Source organism: Falco rusticolus, chromosome 7, assembly GCF_015220075.1.
Source record: "Falco rusticolus isolate bFalRus1 chromosome 7, bFalRus1.pri, whole genome shotgun sequence".
NCBI lineage: Eukaryota > Metazoa > Chordata > Aves > Falconiformes > Falconidae > Falco > Falco rusticolus.
This window is the reverse complement of record NC_051193.1, coordinates 2062352-2071085: the sequence shown is the minus strand read 5'-3', so window position 1 is coordinate 2071085 and position 8734 is coordinate 2062352. Positions and strand designations below refer to the sequence as shown.

Below are 8734 nucleotides of genomic sequence, written 5' to 3'. Positions count from 1 at the left end.
AGGGCTGGCAGGCACCTCTGTGTGCAGAGAAAACTCTCAGCCAGCACAGCCTCTGGTAAGGGGAGAAACTGGCCGGGTGAAGGCTGCAGGAGGCACACGCTCGTTTGGAGAGGCCCTTTTCCTGGGCTTAGCAGCCAAAATGTGGCTTATGGGGATGTAATGTGAGGTCTCTTGTCTGAGCCAGTTGTCCTTATTCCTACAGTCACTGGAGGAGCCTATATCCGAAGAGGGATATTGAGCAAACGTGGAATGACTCTGGGAGATGCTGGTATCCGTTGCTTGCTGAGAGAGCAGCTAAGTCCAGGCACTAATTTATCAGTGGCTGAACACAACAGATTCTGCTCTTTTGGGAGCAAACTGTGATGCGCTGTCTCCCACCTGCCTGTTCTTTGTGGTCCATCCTTGGTGCCACTGCCCTGACACCTTCCCCTCCTCCCGTGTCAGCTTTGCTTGCTCCTTCCATGTTTGGGTTAGATGATCATCCATTCTTGTTGGGTCTCGGCCTACCTGTATCCTCCGTGTGTGCCCAGCCTCCACCATGCTCTGTTTGCCAGCCAAGCATCTGTGCTGTGACAGCAGCCTGGGAGGTGCTTGGCTGACCCTTTGAAGAGGTGGAGGTCAGACCACGGTTCCCCAACATAAGCGCTTTTGGTAGGGACTTTCTGGTTCTGACATGAAAGAGAAATTTTTGGTCCAGTGCCTTCTTTGCCTGTAGCGGAGCTGACAAGGGAGGCAGTAACAGCGGGTGTTTTCAGCAGTAATGGTAGCAGCTGTTTGTTCTCTTGTGTTTTCAGTAATCTTGTTATTTGTTCTGGTGTTTGACCATCAATGCTGGCGCATTGTGGACACCTGCAGGGGCTGGCAGTGTGGCTGGGATCTAGGCTCTTCACCATATGTGCTCTGCTTCTCTTTGTGGGCCACCTTGATGGCTTTTTCACCATTTCTGCCTTGTGTATTTCTGCCTAAGACAGTCCTGAGCCGATTGTCTCCATGAGGAGCCAAGCAGTAGTGTGTAGGGGCAATTTTCCAGCAGAAGCGTGAAATGGAGACAGCAGAGTCTCCTAGGCTTCATGTCCCTGATAGCTTTTGCAGTACCTCAGCCTGTGTGACTGCCCACCTCTGTCTTCCTGTGCTTTTACAATGATGCTGGAGCCTTCCCATGCGTGAAATGAACACAACTGGCAAGATCTATCCCAGGACCAGACGTTGATGGTTAAGGTATTAATTGTTTATGTGCAGATGCAGTCTCTCTGGTGTGGGCGTGCTTGGGTGGTTTGTTGGGTGACAACATAAACTACCAAAGTTTCAAGCTCTTCTGCCTTGATTTCTGACTTCAAATGACTAGTGGGAGAGATTTCCCCTCGTACTCCCATGTGTCTCCAGTATTCAGAATAAATGTTTCTTCCTTGCTCCCCCCAGCCAAACGGAGGCTCGTGCCCCCAGCTTGCAGGACGCTGGTACAAAAACCAGTACAGATGTCTGTGCTGAGCTGAGGGAATGCTGTTCTCTTCTTCCCAGCACAGTGTGGGGCTACACACCACGGCCCCCCAGCTCCTCTGTGGCACGTTATTCAGAGGACTGGTGAAGGTGACTTCCTACAGTGCTCCAGGGTGCAGCAGCTCAGCGTCTCCCTTGGGATTTGCTAGGGCAGGGGTAAGCTTCAGCAGCGTGGCAGGATACATCTGTGCCACGAACAGGGAACTTATCTGGCAGAAACCTGGCCCATCGGCTTGCTTTCTTTCCAAAGGACTTGGTAGTTTCCCGATTGCTTTCAGCTTTTTCCTTGTGGGGAATTCTGAAGTGTCAGGAAACATAATCATTTTCAGGTTTTATTCTTAAGTTAGCTTTGTCCCGGTTGAGTGAGCCGAACAGTCTCACTAAGGGGGACAGGCTAGTGGCAGGGCAAAGGGAAGAGGGAGCAGTGGGACCTGGTTGGGATTTCCTTGGAAATAATGAAATCTTGGTCTTACTCTGTCTCAGGCAGACTTTTGAGGAAGGAGGAAAGAGTTTTACGGATGCTGGGACAGCTGATCAGGAATAAGGTGAGAGCCCAAAGATCAGGACAGGTGATACAGTGCGGCTTCCCAACAGTCTGTCTCCTGTGGGACTCAGTCCCTTTCCTAGCATGGATCAACATTTTCCTTAGAAGTGACGAAAGGGGAGCTCTGTGACTTCAGTCATCAAAGCATCCTCCTAAGGAACTGCGCTTTGCACAGCTAAGTCGGTCTGATGCTAACTGGAGAACAGCACTATAAAACAGTGTGGTTTTAAGGCAACTGACTATTTTAAGTTGGTGTAAGCAGAAACATTATAAAAGTATAAATATAGAAAAAAGTATTAGGAAATAGAAATATTTTCATGATGTGACATTTTCAGTATATTTATAAATAACACTGTTTACGAATAATCCTTTGGTTTATAGTAGTGCATGTAGTTCTAGTTGTGCCTTAAAAGGATGCTTGAGTTTAAGAGTATGGTAAGCAAAAGGAAAGTTCAGAGGGAAGATGACAAACATCCCCTGATAAATCCTTTGAAGTCAAGACAATGGCTGGGCCACTGGCTTTGAACGTGAAGCTTCCTGACTCTAGTCCTTTTGAACTGAACCTGGAAACTTTTAATAAAAAACAACAAAAAACCCCCCACCCAAATCCCAATGCTCTTAAAGTGAGACCAGGATTTGGGGGAGCATTTCTGACTGCGCAGTCTCTCTAGCTGACTTCTGGGTGTTCCAGGCTGCCAGCACAAAGAATCACTTTGTGACTTTCCCCCGCCCTGCCCCGGCCCTGAAATAAGTACCTTGCTGATTTAAGAGTCGTGGACCGCTTGTTGAGTAGGGTGCATTACTGTAGGTGTTAAGTTTGAGGGAGAAGCTGGAGAGCTGTGGAGTTCCACTCCAGGGGTAATAAAAGCATCAAATGGGTTGTGTAGGATCAGAGCCAGTCCCCTGTCTTCCTGCAATGGCCAATAACAGGTGCTGCAGGAAAACTTAAGAACAGGGTGAGTAGAGAAAGATCCATCTTTAATAGGTTTTCCAGCATCCAGTTCTCTGAGGCTTAGGGACTTGTAGAGCTAGTTATGGGATGTTGATAGTTAACAGACCCCACAGAACTTTTTTCTTTAAACACAGATAAAATTGTAGCCTCTGTCCCACCCTGCAGCAGGGAGTCCTGTGCTTTAGCCACAGTTTCAAAATCAGTGACCCACAAGAGTGTCCAGCAGCTGGAAGGAAGAGATGATGTGCAGCCGTGGGACTGTGGCACAGGTAATTTCTGGGATGTTGCACTCTAAAGGGGTGGCAGTGGTCCCAGTAAAGCTGGAGGTTTCATTTTTGGGTGCCTGGGACTGCTGTGGCCACTGAAGCAGCAAGAGGTGACAAGGATAGCTAGGGGAGTCAGGCAGTCAGGAAGAAAATTGTCACTTAATCTCACTAAAGAGCAGAGAGGATTGCTAATGACAGCAATGCACAGCATGCTGCCCCGACATCCTGCAAAGCAGGCTTCACGCTGTTTACCTTTGTGTTAATGGGGTTGCTTGCATATGTCCATGTTCCAGGGAAGGGAAAGAGTCCTGACAATTCAGTCTCTTCAGGATTCCATTCCAAGGTGTAGCTCCCTGGCATTAAATGCTTTGATCCCAGAGGATCTTCAGTTACACATAATTTAATTAGCTCATGGATCCTGCCAGCTGGTGTTTGATCATGTGAGTTCCTGTCCATTTATTCCTCCTCCACCTCATTTTTTATTTTTCTTTTCCTCCTCTCCCAAAAGTCTGTGACCTGGTTGCTTCTACGGCTTCCTGCAATCGCTTTTCACAATGAGCTGTGTGGGAGCAGTCTGGACACATAATAACCGGGAAGCTGGTGACAGGCATGGAGCCTAAACAGGGATGGGCAGATAGGAGGCAGGAAGAAAGAGGAGCTCTTTCCTGCCCAGGCCGGTGTCCCTTTTAAGAGTTTTGACAGCTCACAGGGAAAAATAGGTCAAATGGGTCTAGCACAGAGTGAGATCCTGAGCTGTTCCCAACCTCCTGCTGGAAGAGATGGAGGGCTTGCCATGTCTGATGGAAGGAGAAACCAGTGCATCTGTGGTGCTGAGCCTTCATGTCACTGGGCAGGCTCAGAATTTAGAGCCAAGGACAGTGCTGAACTGCAGACACTTACCTTCTGCGTCATTTGGCCCAGGGTTGGCTAGCAGGGGCCAAAACAGGAGGGAGGAGTAGGAAATGGACCACTTGGATGTCTCTCCCTTCCTGGCGAGACAGATATCACTGCTGGAAGTACTTGAGCACTAGAAGGTCAGTTTAATATCTATAAAATAGTTTACTTTCCTGAGCAGCCTCCACTTAATCTTATGTGCCTGGTCAGCATAGAAGAGATTCTGTTGGCATTTTTCCCAGCAGCAGTTTGAAGTGGCTTCTTGGGGGCCAGGTGACTGACTTTGATTCCCCAGAGGGAAATGTGGACTAAAATTCCAACCCACATTATGGCAGGGGATGAGACCAAACTGCAGAGAGTGAACCTTAACTTGTGTGTTACCAGGAGAGCTTTGTGGGTTTACTGGAGCTGATAAAAGGGGCTTATAAGCTTGTTTATGGGATGGTGGGTGCTGGACCCTTCTTGGGGCCATTCAGAGCAGCTGGCAGATGTGGGAATTGGTACTGCTGAGGTGGCTGCATTGCCCACTGCTGAAAGTTAGCCATTCTTGCAGGAGAGCGTGAAATCCAGGTCCTGCCAGGAAGCAGAGAAACACAGCGGTCAAGAAAAGAAACACCAGGAGTTTCAGGTAAGCAAAAGAGTCTGGCCTGCTGGGCCCTCGGCAGAAGACAGAGCTGACGTGCTGTGCAGCATTAATATATCAATATGCAGCTCTGGAGGTGGGAGTGTGGCAGATCAATCTCCACAAAGCAACTTATTTCTGTTCTTTTTTGTTTTAACTTTCTCTTAATTGGGTAGGACTCTGCATTGGATTTAATTTACTCTGCCTAAAGCCTTTGGCACCCCTGTCTGAGGGGTGCGCACACGTGGCAGTATGTCACCGATGTGCATCTTTTTTACCTCCTTTCCTGCTCTGTCAGTGAGTTGTCACTGAATCAATATTGTCAGTGCTGCTTGTTAATGTGACAGGCATTCAGGTGAAATGCATATTGCCAACGAAATGGGTGTTTGTAAAGAAAAGGTGTAGTTTGGGGTCATCTAGATGAGCTGAGTTTGTGGCTGGTCCTCGGGCAGGACCTCTGCAAGCTACTGCAGTCAGTGACTAGCGGTGTGAAGCTCTGCTCTGGGAGGTCCTGCCTGGGGCGAGCCCCAGGGGTTTCCTCAGTGCAGAGGGGAAAGCACTGAAAGAAGGGGAGTCCCACTGTAGGGTTTTTTGTGCTGCTGTCCAAAGAGTTGAGTATGAGACAGCTCTGTCACGGGTTTGTTTCTGCAAGTCAAAGGGGTTGATCTACTGGAAAATGTCCTGGGACACATGGTTCCTTCACCCCTTCCCTGACTCACATTTAAAGGCTTGGGAGTGGCATCTAGCACGTGGAGGCTTCTGACCCCTTCAGTAACGCTTCTTGGGGCAGTAGCTACTCTGTGCTGTCTTTCAGCATCATGGTAGAACTGAGAAGGGGAGGTAGACCAGCTGATCAGCTCCCTCCCCCAGACTCAGTCCAGCTTAAAGAGCTGATGGAGATGTGCTTGCATGAAAACAGGATGCCTGGAGAGGCTGAAGGGTTGATGGCCATTGCAGGGCTGTGGCTTTAGGAAGGGATGGTTGAGGTTGTAGCTCTCTGCAGTGAATGTGAGTTGGGGGTAGGATTTGTGTGTTGAAAGCAGAATGCAGCAGCTTGCTGATAAATGATCTGCTTTGCTTCCTTCTTGCCTCACTTTGTCATCTGAGGACTGAAGGACCTGTTGGTCCGTGCCAAAAGAAACAAGTGAGTGGAATTTCAAATTTTTTCTCTTAAAGTCTATGCTTATAAGTTAACTTGTTCCCAAAGGCAAAATGCAAGGGGTAAGAAATAGAAGCTCTGATCTTCCAAAGCTCTGTAATGGTCATTTATGCTTGTGTCCCAGCCTCATGGGACATCAGTCCATCCCAGAGCAGGGTCCCTGCACAAGCAGGGCTTAACAGGATTTCCCGTGCTCTGTGTCAAAACATGCAGTCTCCCAGTATCGTCTAGGGAGGGACTGGGGAAACACATGTGCCATGATGGACCTGGTGAGCATCCTCAGCCCTTTGCACCATGTTCAGAAAGGTCCCTGTTTGTGCTATTCTGAAGCTGCTGGAGCTGATAACAGCCAGAAATCGAGATGTCCTTGTCGGGTTTCTGGAAGAGATAGCACAACAGAGAAAAAATTTCTTTGCCTGGCTTTTGCAGGGATAAGAATGTTTGTGGTGTTGACATTTTTTTTCCAAGGAAGATTTGTCTGTGTTCAAACCCATCAACGCCTACTGACTGTTTCCCAGGGTCACATTCCTGGCCTGAGGTTAGCAGGAGGTAACTGAGATGTTCTTGTGAATAATATTCTATGTACCTGCTCATCTTTAATGAAAAGATGCCAGCTAAAATGGGAGGTTTCGTAATGGTTAGACTGCTTGGGCCACAAACACGAAAGCATTCTGTCTTCTCTGCAGTGATGAATAAAACTGTTCCTCCCAAGGAAAGTCTGTGCTTTATGATTTTTACAGGATACTTGGGGGAAGCTGCCTTCTGATCTATGTTGGAACAGAGTAGCATGATCTGGAAAAAACTGCACATAATTTGCACTGTGGAAGTTTTGATACTTGAGTGAAGCAGACGGAAACCTCTGCAGGAGGGGGCTGAGGCGGGAGTTCGTGCCTGGAATCTAATGGATTTGTGTTACATGTTCCTTGTCGGATAGTTGGAGGACATGTGGCTGAGCAGGTCCTGAGAAACAAACCCTCACAGAAGTGCTTCCTGCTGTGGGACGGGGGTGTGTGTACTTAGTGCACAGCAGGTTTCTGGATGTATTCAGGGCAATGTTCTGTGTTCAGCGCCTCCTGCAAACTGGTACAGGGTTGAAGCAACCTTGAAACCATCTCTGCACTCCTCCCAAGTGTGCAGGCTGGGCTGCTTCTTGATCAAATGTGTGCAGCATTGCGCTGTGCTGCTTGTCTCGTCTGTGGGACAGCCCTGCCCACGGGGAACTCATGGTGGGATTATTTTCGCAATGCATCACACAGTGTGTGTCATGCCACTCCCCTGACCCTCTAAATCTTGCCCGCATGTTGAAGTCTTTTTCTCAGTGTTGGCCTGCGCAATGATCTAATGTTTCTTCATCTGTGGGAGTCCGTCTCACCCTGGCTGAGCAGTCACATTGCTGCCCTGAAGGAGCTTGTGGGGAGGGAAAAGGACGCTAAGGTGAGCTGTAGCTTCTGGAGGGAGCAAAGGCATTTGGGTGAAAGCTCAGTTTTAATGAAGACCATTCATTTCAAGAGTTGTAACCAGCACTTTGAGTGGGATGCTCCTGCGTACTTGCGTGTTCCATCACTATCACATTTTTCTCCTCTGCTGTGCGCTCCTTTGCTGGTGAGATGCACGCAGAGATCTCACACAGCTTTGTATTTAATTGATACATGCCGGTCTGCTGAGTTTCTTGCTTCGCGAAAGCAAAGGTGCTACAACATCGTTCTGTATCCAGGACCACAATACAGTCATGTTCATGGGGAGGCTCAGCTCCTCGTCTAGGAGGTGGAGTGGTATCATGTGTTGAAGTAAAAAGAGCCTAGAGCTGAACACTTCCAAGCTCTTGGGAGAGCTTGAAGCTGAATTTTATACACAGGAGCATTGTATTTAGCTGTAGGTGGAAAAAAAAACCCCTAAAAGTTAACCATGCAGAGTCCCCAGCTGTGTTAGGGGCAAGAAAAACGGAAAAGCAAAGGATTTGCTGTTCTAATATGGCAGAAACTCTCCTTGTTCATCTCTGATCAGAACCCTTCTGTGTTTCCAGTTGGCAACTTTGTCAAGAGTAGGAGTTGAAAGCCAGTTTCCTAGCCCACCAGCTGCATCGTGTCATAGAAGGCAAAGCAGATAATAACGTATGCAGCTCTCATAGTGGAGCCCAAATTTGGGGTGAATGCAAAATGCTAAGTCCCCATCTTTTTATTAAGGAACCAGCATGGGTTGTATGGCTTAGACTGTTGATTTACAAATGGCATTTCTTTTTCACTTGTGACTGTGTGGAAGGGTCCTAATGAATTCCATGTTTTTCAGGAAGCATTCTCTGCAAGAAAACAAGTGATAACAGGTTTTAGCACCTCTGGGAGCAGTGGGGCAGGTAGAGAAATGCAGCTGCCTCTGTGGGGGAGCAGGCAGTTGTTTCAAGCTGAGCAGGAACCCAAAATGGTTCAAGGCTGGGAATCACCATATCCAGAAGTGAAAAACCAGAATGATTTGTATGTTATTACACTGTCATTACCCCAGCAGGTACTTCGTTAAAGAGAAAGATGAAACCCCATACTTAGAGTTGGTGGGAAATTCCTGTGGGTCCTTAAAATTCACTATTAGCTGGCTCATTAATTTTTTGCTTCCTCCAGACTGCCCCCCTTGCCCTGCCACTGTTCATCTCCTTCAGGAGCAGAGCAGTCCCGGGTCTAGCTTCAATACCAACTTTACAGAGTGCAGCTGCGTCTCTCATCCTTGTGAGTTCCCCGTGGGGCTCTCCTATTCTGGTCACGTCCGACCTCGCTTTCCTTGCACGTAATGCCCTGCTCTTCTCATTAACAAG

At 48.1% G+C, this 8734-nt stretch overlaps 1 protein-coding gene across 1 annotated transcript in view; it reads left to right on the top strand.

Moving 5' to 3' along the window:
- The first annotated feature begins 4717 nt into the window (after window positions 1–4717).
- The window catches only part of SEMA7A (semaphorin 7A (John Milton Hagen blood group)), a 31648-nt gene continuing 27631 nt past the window's right edge, over window positions 4718–8734 (top strand). Inside the window, exon 1 of the mRNA XM_037395719.1 lies at window positions 4718–4781. The gene's annotated coding sequence lies outside the window, so the exon portion shown is untranslated. The remainder of the gene's footprint in view (window positions 4782–8734) is intronic.